We start from the raw sequence: 19,322 nt of genomic DNA on the forward strand, positions 1-19,322 counted from the left end.
TGCCTGCCAAGCCCAGAGGAAGTACTGCATTTCTTAAAAGTCTGCCATCTTTGGTTTTGTTCATGAATAAACATATTTTGTCACCAATGTGGTTTGTTCAGATGAAGCACTTACATTATATCTTTATATTATGGTCATTTTATTAATGAATTAGAAACTTTTATTTTATTCCAACTTGTCACTTATGAGCTACAGAAAAGTAATGACAGCTTCTTAAATATTGGTTTGGATGAATAATGTACAAAGATTTTTGCATTAGATCTGTGTTGTTTGATTTTCTGTAAATATCAGACAGTCACCCAGCCCACACATGAAACAAAAGTAGCCCAAGAATGCTTGGCCTTGGGACCCCCACAAATAAGAGTCTCATATGGTGTTTTCAATGTTAGAATTTCCTTCATTTATGTAATAAAGGTTGGCAAACTGTCTTCTGTTATGAAGTTAATTTAAAAAATCTAGTGTGTCTTCTCTTCTACCATAATTTACAAATTTGCCTCAGAGTACAAAGAATCAAAAGCCTTAGGCAGATATAGAAAAGTCCCAATGACTGTTTCCTTATCCAGTTTATTCAACACTTCTTGCAACTTACAACAAACACACCAGCCTCTTACATTTCTTGCTTCACTTTGTTGATAATTGCATCTCCCATGGACAATGTTGGATAATTTCATAATGAATAGTATTTGATGATCATTGGGTGAAGTTCATTCATCACAAAAGATTAAGATGCCACTATTGATTTATTAACTTATTTGTCAACTGCTTTTATTGAATCAGAGTAATAAAATCATGTCACAAGACTTGGAGAACATTTAACTTTCGTAAATGATTCAGTCTTGGATGACATTCCCTAGAGCAAACTGACAGAATATTTTTCTGATATGTGACTGACCACATATTATGATGACACATTAATGAGATGCTAAATGATTGCTCTAAATGAATCTTGCTTAATGACTCTGCCAAATGAGTTCTGCAGTGTTGCACATACCCACAACTATAGAACTCATTGTTGAGCCCAGATAGGTTAACTTGTGCATTATGCTACTAACAGGAGCTATATTTATTCTCATATCAATCAAGTTGCAGCAATGGTTATCTCATAAACTGCAGGTTGTTTAATACGTTATACTAACAGAAAACACATTTTACTTGATCAAGAATTAATCACTTGAGTGCCTAACCAAGTGTTAAGGTGTTTAATTGTATATCCCAGTGTTGCTTCCTTTATAGACATTGATTGTATCTTACTGATTTTTAGCTCAGCAAAAGTTCTCTTATCAAATGACTGGATAAAGGAAATAAAGTCATTGCGGCATTTCTAGATTTGTCTAAGGCCTTTGGTTTTATGAATCTTTCAGTACTTTTATGCAAATCAGAAATGTATGGCATCTCAGGACCAACAATAGAGTTCTTAAATTCTTACCTGGTTGAATGAACTGTTTACTGTGTTAGCTGTTTTATAATTCATTTCTGCATTTAAAGATTATTTATCATCCCAGCTTGGAGATTTTTATTTTAACCTTTGAAATAATTTTTAGGAATCATATTCTGCAACACCTCTTAGGAAAAATGAATAACCTATTTTGACAGATTTTGTTGCTGGTGTTGGTTGATGCGTTTCTTCCCTGCTGGTCTTACAAAATTTTTCTATGAAACTCTCATATAATATCTTTAGCACACTCATCAACATTCCATTTTCTCTTAGTACTGAAGTGCTGCGGGGGAGTGGGGAGTGAGTGGTGGTGACAGGGTGCAGAGCCATGGAAAACACTGTTAACAGTTAAAAAAGACTTTTACTGACTTCAATACATGACACAGTGAGAAAGGCACGTCTCTCCTCTTTGTCTCAGACTGGGTCTGGTGAAAGGGTGCCAGATTTTGCTCAGAGCTGCTGAGCTGATGCCCTGTGCTGTTGATGCCAGCAGGCTGTAGAGGCCACAATTGTTGACATCAGTGCCTGCTTTGTGTGCCGTAGTGGTGTTCCACTCAGGAAATGGTTCTGCATGTGGCCGCGATGGTGGCATGCAGAGTCCACTGTGCACAGGGTTAAACCCGTGCCTTTGACTGGAGTCAGATGCTATGGCAACAAGTCACACTAGGAAGTCAGTGTCATTGGCAGCCATGGATGACGGATCAGTGGGGCTGTGGGACCAAACCCCATGAAGGACCAATGGGAGACACAGCCCAGTCACAAACCCATGTGTTCTGCCAGCAGGGTCCAGTCTTCTTGCTATCTGGTGTAGCTCTAGCATCATGGTGGTGCTGCTGGTTTCCAGTGATGGAAAGTGAAGCCTGCCTTAAAATCCAGACTTATTTATATGCCTTCGGTTCCCATTTGTTTCACTAACACCTGGCACCTAGTCATGATGCCATAACAAGAGACTCATCCTGCTGTGGTGACACTGCCCCGCTTGCTACAGGATTACCACTGTGTGGTGCTATTTACCACTGAGTTCAGCTATCCTTCTTCGCAGTCCACTGATGCATCTGTTATCGTGATCCACACATCCCCACACTGGTGGCTGCTGACCCATGGCTGTTAATGTAATGCTTTACAGCAGTTTCCATGCTACTTCTCCTTGTTAAAGGCTAATCATTTTCTGTCCAAAGACTAGATAGCAGCACTCCCTATGTAGGAGACCCGGGCCCTTGGGTCTAACTTTGACTGTCTTCCAGTAAGATAACTCTACCCTTAATCTACAGACAAATATACTTATCTCTGAAAGCATCATCATCTCAGATACATAAAGGCTAACCCAAGCACCATTAGAGTCACTATGGTACTAGGAATTGCAATGCTTAAGGTCATAGTTACTTGATGTCTGCCGTCTTGAAACAGACTTACACGTTGTAGCAGTTGTTCTGCTGTGATTCACCCTTCCTGCACTGCTATCAACTGACTTAATGAATGGTTCAAGCTTGATTCCCAGGTGATACTAAGGAAGGTAAGGTTCTGCTTGGACATCATTTTGTAGGCGCTCGTCTGTCCAATACAGCTGTGACTCTGTTACATTTAACAGACACTCTTGTCGTAGTGCCTGGCAAATGGAACATAGGGCCCATAACATCACACTTTGTCCTGTTGATCAACAATCCACTACCTTGCAATTGTAGATGTTTTGCTTCCATGAGCCTCCCTTGTTCATATGAGTTTGCTGCCACTAGCACATTGTCGTTTACTAAATATATCGAGTGTTCACCTGATGTTTGAAAATATGGTTCTGGCTCAATCACCTCTTTCTGACTCAAATGACCCTCTGCTCTACCTCTAAACAATTGCATTACACATGTACTTCCACCTGGGCAACCTCGCATGCCATGCATTTGGTAACCATCCTACAGTAGCACAGCTGGAGCTCACCCTAGGTCATCACCACATGTCAGTCACTGTCTTCTGCCAATAACAACAACCCCCTCTTCTCTCACTTTTATAAAACTTCCCCACTACTGCCAACTTCACTGGATAGGTGTGCACTGCACAACATTTAACTACTGAATGCTCACTCCCGGTATGCTCACTAACACATACAACTGTGCACTATCTATTGTCACCTCTACTGCCACACTATGGTGGTGGAACGGCAAGTTCTGGCTACCCAGTTCCACTATTAGCTGCAGTTCCAGTGTTAACTCTTCTTGAACCTTCCTTAATCCCTTCAAATACTGCCCAGGGGACAGCAAAACCGAATTCAACTGCTTGAGAAGTGCCTGATGCACAGCTTCCTGTAAGTTTGTCAACTCCATGTATGCATCCCAAATGCTGTCACCTAGGGATTACAACAATCTTGTCAGTGTCATTACAACAACCTTGTCAGTGTTATCTTTATATCCATTACCTGCTTTGTGCTTGCATAGGTTCCAAATCTTGATTGTTGCTAGCCAACATCTAACACACCCATAACTTCCTTGGTAAGCTGCCGGAGCATATGTGTGTTTTTAGCATCCCACCCTCCAGATCTGTGAGGAATCTGTTTATGCTCTATTTACCTCAGTCAACTCTTTTGTAGGTTCTGCAGTTTCATTTGATCTGTTCACATCACTTGTGTCTGCTGTCCTGAACAACGTTTTCAGTATCCTACCTCCTGCATCTATCCATCCCCTTTTTAACCTTCTGACCTTGTGTGACATGCCAATTGCTGGTTCTGCTCTGATTACCTCCTGAATATGCTCCTTCAAACGTGCATATCCTCTGTGTAACTTCCTATGCTTCTTGGCGACTTCTCTAGGTCTTCATTACTACGTGCTAACAGTTACACTTCTGAGAACACCTCTTCAAGCCCCCTTACTTCATTCCACAGTCTCCAAACATTAAACACTAAGCTTGGCAACCAACTAAATGGCTAGACAATACTAGATCTTGCTGCTGTAAAACACAACTCCTCTGTCCATGTGAAGATCCTGCAGAGCGCCCACTCTGCCTCCAGTGAAGGGGTACAGCACTGGCAACACAAGCATTCATCTCTTCTAGCCCCCCACCATATGGAAGCCTGAGGACAGGGATGATTGTCTACCTTCTTCCCCTCAGAAGCCTGTTGTACGTGACAGCACATCTTTATGTACTGTAGGTAAATCAGTATTAAAACACAGTCTTAACTAAAACAACATCAACCACCCATACTATAAACAAAAGAAAACTAAAAATAATCATGAAACATAACACGTAACTATTACTTTCTAGACCTTAACCCATATTGTGCATGGGGTATCTCTATCTCATCCTCTCATTGTCTATCCCTTGGTTTCTTTTTCCCTGGCTCTTTCTTTGTTTTAATTCCCTCTTCCTGCAGAATCGCTCATGATGAACCCTTAAATGATCATAAATGCCCAACATGCACAATTGTTGACACTGTAGGCAACTGTAGCTTGACATTTACTGCTGAAGTGGTCTCGATCACTTCATATGGGACCTGGTAGTGTGTTACAAACTTCTTCATTTTTCCCTTTGGAGTATAAGGACTGGGTAACATCACCTACTGTCCCACTCTGTACCACAGCAATGTTCCCACTCATTGCATGCACCTTCTTGTTTCTCAAATGCCTTCGTATTTGCTTGCTGGACCATTCTCCAATTTTCTTGTGGATTCTTGGCCTGACTCAACATTCCAGCCTCTGTTTTGTCTAATCATGTTGTAATGTGATGGCACCTTCTTCCCATACACCACCTCAAATGGCGACAAACCTTTGCTAGCGTGTGTCTTGTATACACTCACTATATAACCTAAACAAGTATCCCAAAGTGGATGGCTTGCATTCATGTAATAACCCAGCATTTTCCAAATTGTCTGATGAAACCATTGTGTCCTTCTGTTAGCCTGAGGATGAAGTGGACTAGTGGTCAATTTTTTCACTCTTAGTAACGGACACAACTCTCTCATCAGGTGTGACATGAAATTTGTTCCCTGGTCCATAATTATAATCCCCAGACAAACTTCATTATCCATCTGTTCACTAACACTTGTTGATCTGGTATTGGCACCATCTCTATGCAATGAGAAACATGATTCACTGTATTGGCCAAAAAATAAGCTGTCACCACATATAAGTCATACCCCTAAATTTTGAGGAAGAAATAAAAAATAAAAATTAAAAACTAAAAATTAAAAAAATAGATTTTTCATGAAAATAGGCCACATACTGATTGAGAGGAGAAAAATTAGCGAAAATTCATTTGCATTTACATGTAAAACATAGTTATGTACTATAAACATTTGTTCTAACATTTGATATAACACATTGGCAACATATTTTGTCTTATTTACTCTCATCACTATTAGTATTGGTATTCATCACACTCTTCCTCACTCCTATCATTTTCTTCATACTCTTCCCACAATACGTCATCCTCACTGCCATCCAGTACATTCAATATGCAGCATTTCTTGAACCCCTTCATGATGGACTCCAATGATACCAAGGACCATGAAGCAAGAATCCACTCACACAAAGGAATGACTGGTGAGTTCTTAATCATACGAGATGGTGTAAGGACATGGTCTTCTTCCACGAGCAAATTTCAATATAGTTTTCAGAGGTTGTCCTTAAATGGTTTTTTTATGGCCACATCTAGTACCTGTAGTTTTCGAGTCATTCCTGAATGTACTACAACAAGGTTTGTCTTTTGTGCAGTAAGTTTATCTTTTACTTCAGCAGTTATACATCCCTTAAAGGCATCCAGATCTAGCATGGCTCTCTTAGCAAGCACTGCCTCAGGTCTGCGATTCCAGACTGTAGATAACCAGTCAACCATCAGTTGTGTTGTCATCCAGCCCCTTTCTTGGCAGCAAGTCACGAAGCTCAGAGGAAAGTTTTCTTTGGGCATGGTTTTCCTCTTCAGAGTGACAGAAGGAGATATCTTTTTCCCCATCAGCTGTAACAGCTAACATCACAATTATTCTATTTTTTTCATTCCTGGTTTCTCTTGAGGAGATGCTTTTTGCACCTTCCTTGTCTACTGCCATATTGCTTGGCATGTCAAAAAACACTAGCATTTCATCAGCAATACCAATCTGATGAAAAAACTGGATGAGACAATGCTGGATGTCGACCAGCTTCTCCTCAAAATCTGCTGGCGTTCTATCTTCTAGTATAGTACTTCACTGGAGAGCAAGGCTGTTTCTCCACATAAACCGAAAACACCAAGAAATACACAAAGTTCTTGTTGTGGCATATTTTGTGATTTACAAAGCCTTCAGCTAGATAACTTCCTCATATCTTGAATTTAGTAAAGAACTTTAGCTTCAACTTTTGGATACTTGGCATATATTGGGACCCTGAACAATTTTCTCATTGAAACTGCCTTCTTCCATTTTTCTTCTGAACCAACCCACTGCCGCACATTAGATGACACACAACTGATAAGTTTGATGCTTGTCAAATTCCTTTGCTTGATAATGCTTTTCACTCTAAACGGTCATGCATATCATCATAAATCAGGCTGTCTTACCAGTACCCAACTGAAACTGAGTTATAAGCTAACAAAACAATACTGGTAAACCTGTACATTGTTAATGCTAATAAAACATTGGTAAAAGTTTGCACTGCTGCATAATAAAATGGCTTGTCGTCAGTTCCAGCTACAGACACTACTTTTATTGTTGCCAATGAGTTTATTTTTTGTATGGCAATTTTTTGTAAAAACACAAGGAAGACGAGATAAGTCACACCCTAACTTTTCAAGGGTGAAATCTGGAGAAAAAACATGGGTTATTTTTGGGTCAATATAGTATTATTGTCAGCACAAAACATTTACCAGCTGGAGTCAAGTTGAGTGGTCCTATTATGGCCACCCCAATAAAAGTGAATGGCTCCTTAGCCTCTGACAACATTTGCAGTAGTACCTGTTTCTGGTTCAAATCTGCTCACTGCATACTCTCTACAAAACGTTTAAGATATTGATTCACATCACCCTTTCTACGCCTCCACCAGCATTTCTTTACCACTCTCTGATTCGCTGCTCTGCAACTCCCATGACCAGACAAGGCACGACCATGCATCTCACATAACACCTCCTTTTTCAGCACCACTGGCACAACCACCCTTGGACCTAATCTTTCTTGCTTGTCTGTCTGCACAACAAACCATCATGCATGCTGAACTGCTGCTGCCTGCTGTATTGCTTCCATTCCTCATTGCTGCTCTGTGCAGCCTGCCATTCCCCAAAGTCCTGACCAAGTGTTTGCTTGATCGCTATCTTTCTGCTCAATCCATCCGCATTTCCATGTTTTTTCCCAGGTTTGTGCATTCCTTTACACTCAAATGCACTAAATTTCAATGCTCACCTCATCAATCTACTGGGTGGGTGCTTCAAACCAAGTTATCACTTCAAAGCAGCATGATTTGTTACTACTTTGAATTTACTGCTGTCCAGTAACACCGAAAGTCTGTTACTGTGTACACCGAGCTAAGCATTTCTCTCTCTGTTGTGGAGTAGTTCTTCTCTGCTCTGTTCAACTGCCTTGTTGCTAAAGGAATAGGATGTTCCTGATGGCCCACTTCCTGATTTTAAACACAATCAAGAGTACGATTTGACACATCATATGACAATATGAACTCCATTTGAAAATTGGGAATACTAACACTGGACCCTATTTCTTCAATTTGACAAACACTTCCTTGCATTCTCTGACCATACAAAACTAACACCCTTCTTTAACAGCAGCATAAGTGGTCATTTTATACAAGGAAACCCCCTCACAAATTTCATTTAATAATTTGCAAGATGGAGAAAAATTTGCAATACCTTGGTTGTTTGTGGTATCAGAAAATCTTTTATTACTTGTCATAACCTGGGATCCATCATCACACCATCCTTATTAACGATTAGCCCACAGTTAACTTCTCCCATCTCACAGCGACATTTTTTCATGCTGAGTGTCAAACGGGCTGCTTGTAGCCTCTTCAATACTTCACTCAGATGTTGCCTATGTACTTCTACATCCCATGAAACATAAGTATGTGATCAAGACACTCTAGTTCAGTGGTTATCAAACTGTGGCCACATGCGGCATGAATAAAGTGTTCATGTGGCCCGGAGTTCTAAACCAAATTTAATAATAGTATGCATCAAGCAACTAACATATGAATTCAAAAACATCAACTAATGTTAAGACCTTCATGCTCAGCAACAAACAAAAATACTTACAGACAGTAACATTTTCAGGTATGCTCAATTTTAACTGATACTTGGGAATTCAGCCATGAGAAAGGTAAAGTTTGCTGCTTACATCAGGGGCACAGTAGTATGTACAGTCAGTTCCACAAGAAAGTGTGCAGCATAATTTTAAACTAATGCCCACAGCGACATCTCTGGTTATGGTCTCGAATCTATAATCAATCCACTTTTGCACAATGTATAGGTAAACAGTGTGAGAGTTGAATGTTTTTGTTTTATCGGCTGCAGTTTAAAATGAGTGCAAAATATCTGAAGCGTCACAAGACAGTGTTCCTTGTAAATCATGCGAATGAACCACGGCTTTCATATGGAGCTGTTGCTAAAATTCTTAGAAAGTCAAAGACATTTATTGCAAAGTGGGCCAAATGATATTTGGAGGTTGGAAATGTGGATGATTTACTGAAGAGAGGGCTAAGGTGCCAAAATATAATAGATAATGGCAGCGATTGGATTAACTATTAAGTGATTGTGCAATTAAAAATAACATATCTTTTCAGGTAAACATATATTTATAACAGCGTATTTTATTTCATACAAATAATGGCGTACACTTTCTTGTGGAACTAACTGTAGTGTAGCCACTGTGAGATTAACAGGAGTGAGAGGGGGAATATTTTACTGTTTGTCTTCCAATGCTGACAAATCATGAGTGTGCACAACTGGCACTGAACAACTGCTACGGTGTAAATGTAAAATAGAAGTAACATGGATAATGAATACACCTTATAGAGACAGACATCTTCAAATGTGTTATATTTTTGTAGCAAGTAGTACACAATCAAATGAAAGCTGTTGTGATACAATGCAACAAGTCAAAGAAAAATGACAAGGTTAAGAAAAATGGTGTTCAAAATAATTTGTAAATCTTCAACTTTTGTGGTCCTGTCCTCCTCAGTTGCGCGTAATACTACGGTATATTGATAAGTTTCACTTATGGACCGTCTGACAGCAACTGAATAAAACACAATTTTAGTGCCATACGCGTTTCGCCTTTATTTTCTGCAAGGCATCATCAGTGACAGGTTGCGTAGACAGTTTCTTACATATTATGCTCCTGTTGCATTTTTGGTGTTGTTCTTCTTTCTATGAGCACCAATTTGCTGTTTTTTCCACATTCCACAGCACTATGCACTGAACGCTTGTTTTACTACCACAGCAGTAAAACAAGCGTTCAGTGCATAGTGCTGTGGAATGTGGAAAAAACAGCAAATTGGCGCTCATAGGAAGAAGAACAACACCAAAAATGCAACAGGAGCGTAATATGTAAGAAACTGTCTACGCAGCCTGCCACTGACGATGCCTTGCAGAAAATAAAGGCGAAACGCGTATGGCACTAAAATTGTGTTTTATTCAGTTGCTGTCAGACGGTCAATAAGTGAAACTTATCAATATACCGTAGTATTTTGTAAATGTTTGTGATCCTGTCTCATATTTAATTACTGTTACTAATTAATATCATATATTAATTTAAGTAGGCTAGCAATTAATAGTAAGACTGGTGGGGGAAGGTGCCAGGATGGGAAAAGTGGCCACTGCATATTTGTTGACCTGAACAGCACTGCAGCCTGCTGAGAAATGTTCACACTAGTTCTAATGTACATTGCCATTCTTGTCAGTGAGACTGACAGGGGAAGCTTGTTACTTTTTTAGTAAAAAAATTTTTGTTTCTGAGTTGCCTTTTATAAGATATGTCATTCATAATATTCTTGTTATCTCACTTGTATAGACAGTAACAACTTTTTAGGATGTTACTGTTTGGACACCATCTTTTGGCCTACAAATTGTGTTCCTAGTTATTTATTTCAGTTTCATACTTTCTTCTGTGGATAAGTAATGCCAACATGGTGTCTGATCAGGAAAAGTGGCCACACTCCTCGTAAGGTAAAGAGGTCAAGGTGTTTACCCCAGTAAAAGTTAGTTCCAAAAAACGTGCATAATACGACAGATAAAACTGACTTATAAACTCTTTTATATACAAAGCTATCATCAATCATTCTATCCTTTTGTGAAAATTTTGAATTAATTAAGTTATATTATTTAAAACCATCTCTGTTCTGTATGGTGTAATACGGAAGACCGATTGAAAATGGTTTGCTACAGTTGCTTGGTATTGTTTCAGGTACTTGGGCTCAACAACAAGCCTAGAATATTTACCTGAAAATCTGAAAAACAAATGTGGGATTCTGCTGCAATGGCACTGACCACAGTACACTTTTAGGTATGGAAAATTGGTCACTATGTAAGCCTTCAGAAAAATGTATATAATTCCAATATATTATTTCCTTTTCCACTTAAAAATATTTAGAGTGATACCTTATAATTTGTAGATTCAAAATGTGAAAGTGATAAGCTTCTGTCAACATGGTTTGGTTAGAATTTAATTTCTCTTTTGAGTGTGCACTTTATCCATCTCCCCCCTCCCCCTTTCTATGCAGCCCAAGTGTTACCCTACAATGTCAACAATGGCTATCAAGCAAAAACAATTGACAACCTCTGCTCTAGGCACTGCCATTGTTTCAAACCTCTCAGAATGCTGTCCAGTAATCACTGGAATGTTGCCAGCATACTCTTCAATCCAAAAGGCACCATTCTGTATTGGTAATGACCCCATAATGCCGAAAATGCTGCTCTCGGTCTATCTGCTGGAGCAACATGTAGTAAGGTGGTACCCACTCCTTAAGTCCACTGTCAAAAAACTGACACTGCCCTAGATTATTTATTGTCTCCATGATGTTCAAATCATGTAAGATTCTGCTATAGTCTTACTATTTAAGTGGTGGTTATCACAACAAAAGCAAAGCTTAATAGAGCTATTCTGATTTTTTGGGCAAAATTCGCACTCCCCAGGGACTACTACTCTCCTCTATTATCCTGTCAGCCAACTGTTGATTTATAAATTTCTCTAACAATTGTTGCAGTGACCTCGGTACTCCATATGGTCTTCAGCAAATCTGGTGTTTTATTTCATGTTGGAATTCTGTGCTGTGTCAGTGGTGTAGCAGGCAATGGTCCTTGTGGAAAAAAGAGATCTTGAAACTCCAGTAGCAGGTCTTCCATCTATGACCACTCTGTCCCCTTCAAATGCTTCAGTTTTGCCTACAACATTCCTTTCAATAACTTCCTCCTTGACACCCAAATTATTTGTATTGATAGGTACTCTACCTGGCCTCTGCACACTTACAAATACTTTGCTTTACTAAGCAACATGCTACATTGAATACTTCATTGTCCTTCATGGGTTCCACTACACACAACACATTAACTGGTAAATCCAGGCTCCACATTACCCCAGCAACTTTCCGACACCTCCTGACACACAATCATGTGAATCAAGCCTTAATGTCACTACCCATGATTTAAGTTAATTGTCTTGTATACCAGATGCTCCTCATGGCAGATCAACACTGACAACAGTTTCCTCTAGCTGGAATGTCCTCCCACTAAGTTCCACTATACACTGTCAAACATCAATTATGGCATGATACTGATGCAGAAAGTCTAACCCCCAGGATCATGCTGTAGCCCTCACTTACATGAGACACCACCTCCATACACTGTCTAAGCTCAGTAGCCACAAATGAAAAATTCATCATTACTGACGTCAGTGGTCATATATCATTATTCCCTACTTCAGCCAAGTTGTACAGTGGTGTGTTCCACATTCATATTTTCTACCATTTATTACACTCCTTATGGCACATTCTGCCTCTGCATTCATTTTCACTGAAGTTACTTTCATCGGGAACTCCTGTCAGCAGCCCTGGGATGTTGAAGTTTAATGCACCCTTCATATCATCATACTACCTCTACTACATCCCTGTATCCCTGTTGATAATCTACATCTTCTCTACTACCATTCCTAGTAAATTGTTGGTAACCCCTTTTATCCCATTCACTTCTTCATGGGTGGTAGCATTGTCATTGCATTTCTGAAGGAACATTGCACTACTCTTCTTAAGAACACAGGCAATGCAATATCGTATTTATCCACACCAGACAGAAACTTATCAATTAAAATGTCCTCCCCTGTATGGGAATTACATAATGCATGTATTGTGTATGAGAACAGGTTATGATGCAGGAATGATGGCATATGGGAGTTTGGGTTGGCCATTGGTTGTGTAGATACAGCCAAAGTGATTAAGGTAACTACTTGTGTAAAGTGGGAAATCCAGGGTTGAGTCCCAGTTCAACACAAATTTTCATTCTCATCATTTCCTTATACAGCTGATGGCTGTTCTTACTTGTGACAGTGAACACATTTCATTTATTTCATTGTGGCTGTAGTTGTCACAGTGCCTGTTCCTTCATATATTCATGCTTGTTGCAAGGAACATTGCATAATTCTTCTTCACAACACATTGTAATACCTCTGATGTGATCAGAGGTAAGGTTTATAAATTTTGTTGACAAATCAATTTCTATTAATTTGTAAATGAATCCTGAAATAAACGGCCGAGTGGTTGTCTCTATGTGACTGACATTGCGTCAGGTCTAGCTTTTCTGATCAACACTGGTGCTGACATGTTGATCATACCTACTTCAATGGCTCCATCCACTTCTTCACAGACAAAGTGACTTCTACGAGCTGTCAACGCGTCGACATTACCTACCTCAGGCTCAGTAACGGTTACGGTGACCCCATATCCTTCTCTATGTTTTCCATGGGCATTCTACATTGCCGACATCGATGAACCGTTCTTCAGTATGGATTTTTTGTCTCATTATGAACTATCTCCAAACGTCGTACAGGGTTCAGTGCTACACCATCCTATGAACACTCACATACTGTGCACCCGCACCTATGTCCAATGTTCTGTTTCCGCCGCAACATACGATATCATACGCGAGTGCTCCGCCCTCACCGGCAACATTGTGGCCCGTGTTACCGACCTACTGTCAGAATACAACTCAGTGACACGACTCCGCCAGGGCAATGAGAAGCTGAAACACCGCATTGCCTCCACTTAAAGCAAGCTCGTACCTCGCTTCTGCAACTGCAGTCCACGGTGCCGCCACCTCAAAAAGGTTGCTCGGTCAAGCCTAGCTTGAACTCTCATCAGGTTAGTCCACAAACTTTACTTACATGTGACGTTCAAAAACCCCCGCCGCACTCACCTCTTCCAGTGCCATGTGTTTTAAACAGTGCTGTTAATGACAGTCGCACGCATATTGCGACCATGTCCACCTCTCGGACAGCTACTGCGCATGTTGATAAACATTCCTCCTCTCTCACTCACCAGCCACATGACCCAGTGGCCATTGTGGCCCCACATGCAATGCCAGTGCTGGTCTCACCCATGCCAGTTGCCCAGAGCAAGGTTAACAGCGGACAGTCACCGCCTGTTCCCCTTCGCTCGGCGCTGCGCACACACCCACCCTCTCCACACAAGCGCACGCCACACTCCCTTAAGAGACGTGACTTTTGTGCTACCTTACCCCACTCGCGCTACCAGCTATGCCTCGTTGCGCCCTACTCGTCCGAAGATTCGGCGCCAGGACGTTAATCAATCTCATGTGCAGTTCTCAGTTTCTTCCGTCGCTGATGGAACGATACTCAAGATAGTTACCACTGCCAGCCCTCCTATTAGGCAGAGGGTCCGACGCCTCAACCCTATCAAGCTGCGTGCGGCTCGGCAGCAGATTAATGAACTTTTGGCGGCTGGTGTTCTGCAACCTTCAGACAGCAACTGGTCTTCACCAATCCACCTCGTCCCCAAACACAATGGATCTTTTCAAAAGTGCAGCGATTACAGACGCTTAAATGCTCGTACCACCATGGACAATTACCCAGTGCCGAACACCAATGACTTCACTCATATGTTACTGGGCGCCACAATTTTCAGTGTTATTGACAGTAAACGCACCTACCACCAGATTCCTGTGGCGCCGGAAGACATTCCTAAGACGGCTATTATCATGCCGCTTGGTTTATTCCAATACCACTTCACGCCGTTTGGCCTAAAGAATGCGACGCAAACGTGGCAACGTTTCATTGAGTCTATCTTACGACAGTTCGAGTTTTGCTTTGCTTATCTGAATGACATTCTCGTTTTCAGCATCTCAGCGGAGGAACATGAAAATCATCTGTCGATGGTCCTCCAGACAATGAACTCCAACGGTGTCAAGATCAACAAAGACAAGTTTCAGTTGTGCCAGGCATCAGTCTCCTTCCTAGGTTACACCATCTCCGCTGACGGAATACAGCCTCCCAAATCTCGTGTGCAGGCTATCAGGTCTCTGCCGCTCCTGGCTACTTGCAAAGAGCTACGCTGTTTCCTTGGCACCATCATTTATTATCGTCACCATCTGCCTTCCACCGCCACTGTTCAGGCACCCCTGACGGACGAGCTATCAGGCAAACAAACTTCTGGTATCAAACCCATCTCTTGGGCTGCTCCAATGCCAGAGGCCCTCTAGGCTCTGAAGAATTCTTTAGTTCATGCTGTGACACTCCCTCATCCTGATCCCTCAGCCGAGTTATTCATCACTACGGACGCCAACAACATCGCGGTGAGAGCAGTGTTGCAACATCAAGGTCAAGACGGTTTCCCCCCCCTTCATTTCTTCTCCAGGAAACTATCTACGGCTGAGAGAAAATATTCTGCACTTGATAGAGAGCTCCCTGCTGTTTACAAGGCAATCAAACATTTCCACCCCAACATCGAGGGTCATTCGTTTTTCGTCCTCACCGATCACAAACCACTGGCAGAAGTGTTCTGCAACCCTCCTGAGGAGGACCCACCCCCTCAACGTTACTGCCACTTTGACCTGGTTTCTCAATCCACAACGGCCATCCATTACATCAAGGGTGCAGATAACATTGCTGCGGATTTCTTCTTGCAGATCAGTGCCGTTTCCCACATCGTTGATCTTTCCGATCTGGCCTCCCTCCAAGCTTCTGATGAAGATTCTCAGGCTCTCCTACGAGACCCACTAACATCACTTGTTTTCACAAAGGCTAAATTTCCTGGCGTTTTCGATGAGGTGTGGTGTGATTCTTCGACCGGCACCCTACGTCCTTTGCTCCCACCCGGGCTGCGCCAACAGGTTTTCGATGCTCTGCATAACCTAGCCCACCCAGGCATTTGAGCTACCACACGCCTCGTGTCAGAATGCTTTGTTTGGAAGAATATCAAATGGGACTGTCAAACCTGGACACGCAGCTGCGTCGCTTGCCAGCGCAACAAGATCAGCCGCCACACCTCCCCGCCTCTGGGCAAGTTCGACATTCCCGCAGGATGATTGCGTCACGTACATGTTGATCTGATCCGGCCTCTTCCTCCTTCGGAGGGCCATAGATATATCTTATCAACTATCACCCGATTGTCTTGCTGGGTCGAGGCTGTCCTCTCCCTAACATTACTGCCAAGACGGTAGCCAAGGCTTTCATTGGCTCATGCCTCTCTCGTTGCGGGTGCCTGCCACTATCACCACCGATCAGGGTTGACAGTTCGAATCCTCCCTTTTCACCATCCTCTGCAATATCTGCAGTATTAAAAAAATACACACTACCGCCTATCACGCACAAAGCAATGGGTTGTTGGAGAGGTGGCACCGCACCCTCAAGACAGCCCTTCGATGCCATGATTGTCTCTGGTTGGAAGCTCTCCCATGGGTGCTGCTTGGTCTACACTCGACCTATAAACCTGACCTACAAGGGACTATATCTGAATATGTTTTCGGCGAGAATCAGGTCCTACTGGGGGAACTTATTCTTCCCCCTGGTTAGCGAGAATCTTCCCCCTCACCAGATTTCATTAGCTGAATGAGCACGCATTTTCAACAAATGTGTTTGCACCCACCCATCAGTCACTCACCACCCGAGACTTCCCACCGAACTCTCCAACTGCTCCCACATCATGCTGCATGATGATGTGGTTAGGCAGCTTCTTCAGATTCCGTATCTTGGCCCCTACAAGGTCCTGCGGCGGGGGACACGACTTTTGATGTCATGATTAAAGACTGCACACAGACAGTTTCTCTGCTTTGCCTGAAACCGGCTTTCATCAACCCTGATGGTCTAGGACTCTGCAGATGATCCATCCTTGATCGAGAACAAAGACGTGCTCCCATCGACCTCACCGCACACCTCTTCTGCCGAACACTGTTCGCCACCGTTCGCTGGCTTCCCGACCTAGCCCCCTGTTTCACACTGCACAGGTTTTGCGCCCTCACCTCCAATGTCAGAGACACTCAAACCTACTATCAGTTTGTTCTGCAGTGTGCCACTGCACCGAGTGAATGACGTTTCTATAGTGAGGTTTGACTCATTCTTTTGATAGATACCGAGGTCCCACCACTGGACGGTCCCTTACATGTCAACATTGCACACAACCTCACACTCCCGCGTGAGTGTGACCGAGCATCTCTATGTGTTTTCATTTTTACGGAAGGCTTGATCCACTTAAGGGCCACATGCCTCCACCACACCGTCGACCGCCCCACCCGCTTACTCCCAGGCCGGCTGCCGTCTCATCCGGCCACGGTGGCTGACTGACTATGAAGTGGACCTGCCTCTCACTGCTCTGCCTGCACAACCCACCTCATTCAAGATGGAAGTACCTGTGGTGCGCCTTCCTACGCGCACAATTTCCACCTACATTGACGCCCGCACGCCCTTACCTTTGGACATCTGTAGTACTCCGTACTGCGGGGGGTGGGGGGTCTGTGTGGTGTCGATAGTTTGTATCGACCATGAAGCTTAATATCTGTGAACTCTAAGTGCTCTGTTGAGCCTCCATCTTAACTTTACTTTAGTCAGTTCTTTGTTATAGTTCATTCTGTAAGAATGCAGTGTCAAGTGTAAATATATACGAGCTGTGACATATATGGGAATTAAGTTTTCTATATCCCGATTACCGATCCCGTTCCCATATAATTATGCCAAATGCTGTCACTTTATATAGGCCTATGTGTTATTTATGTCTACTACATAGCTATCTACAATTATTATACTCATTTACCTTGTAACAACTTTTGCTTAATAAATATGTTTTTAGCTTTTGGCTAGAGATATGAAAGTCATTTACTCCTTTTATTTCCTGTGGCAGTCTGTTGTACAGTTTTAGGTCATTATATAGCATACTGTTCTGTGTTTTGCACTTGTTTTTCCTGTTTAAGTATAAGTAGTGGCTGGATCTAGTTTCATGGTCAAGTACTGAGCCGTTTGTAGCATAAAGATTAAGCCAAGAACCATTCAATTAGATCCAGAAACTCATCAGCTGCTCTGCAGACATCTCAAAGGAAGAGCCTCAGGATAAGAAGAGCTGCTGTGCGTAGTGACTATTTTTTATGGGACCTTCGCAATTTGAAGAAGAAGAAAAGGCAGAATCTTTACAGTGTCAGCAACAAGAAAGTACAAAGGTAAATAGTGCAGCAAATCCACTACATGAAACTTTAACAGTTGTATACCAAAATGTGCAAGGACTAGAAAGTAAATTAGCTGAAATAGAAGTTCTATTAACTGACTATCTAAAAGACATTAACATACTATGCATAAGTGAGCACTGGGTAAAAGAAATGCAAGCATCTAGCATAATTATTCCAAATTTTTAAATGATTAGCAAATTTTGTAGAATCAACCATAAAGGGGGTGGGACATGTATTTATGTTAGGGCAGGGGTAGAATCAAAAGAAATTAAATGTAAACTAAAATGCATAGAAAAAGATTTTGAATACAGTATATGTGAGCTAACCAAATTAAAAATTACTATTGTGTGTTTGTACCGATCACCACTGGGCAACTTTGCCATTTTTATGGAAAACCTTGAGGGACTGCTGAATGAACTTAAACATAATGTAATTGTTCTTGGTGATTTTAATGTTAACTTTTTAAGAATGATTGTAGTAAACAACAGCAACTGTGCAATCTGTTTTTGTGTCATAATATGATGGCAACTGTAAATGAAGTTACCAGATGCGGAAATATGTCTGAAACTATAATAGATCAAGTATTTATAAACAAGGACAAGTGTGAATATAACACTGAAGTAATTGACACTGGTTTCTCGGATCACAAGGGTATCAAATTGAGTTTAAATGTCACATCTTACAAGGACCCTGTTATCAATAACAATTACAGAGAAAGGAGATTTATAAATGATGACAGCATAAGAATTTTTAATTACATTCTGGAAAATAACAACTGGGGTAGTGAATCAAGTGGTGATGTCAACAGAAAGTTTGACTCATTTCTTGAAAGCTACAAACACTGCTTCGATGTTGCCTTTCCTATAAAAAGAGTCAAAACTAAACATAAAACCAAAACATGGGTTACACAGGGGATTAGAAAGTCATCAGACACTCTCAGAAAGTTAAATAAATCAGCCAGGAAGAATGTAGTACTGAAAGCACATGTGAAATGTTATAGAAGCCTGTACAAGAAAGTAATAATTGCAGCTAAGAAGCTTGATAATGATACCTATATTGAGAAAGGTAACAACAAAATGAAGTCAAATTGGGAGGTAATAAATAAAAATATAGGTAGACACAAAAGAAAAGATAACAGCTTTGTCATTAAAAGTGGGGGTAAAACTGTTAAGGACCCACTTCAGATTGCCAACATATTTAATGAACATTTCACAAATATAGCCATAAATTTAATTAAAACTAAATGCAATTCCAATAGCAAGGTAAAAATCCCCAT

The sequence above is a fragment of the Schistocerca serialis genome, chromosome 2, assembly GCF_023864345.2.
Source record: "Schistocerca serialis cubense isolate TAMUIC-IGC-003099 chromosome 2, iqSchSeri2.2, whole genome shotgun sequence".
NCBI lineage: Eukaryota > Metazoa > Arthropoda > Insecta > Orthoptera > Acrididae > Schistocerca > Schistocerca serialis.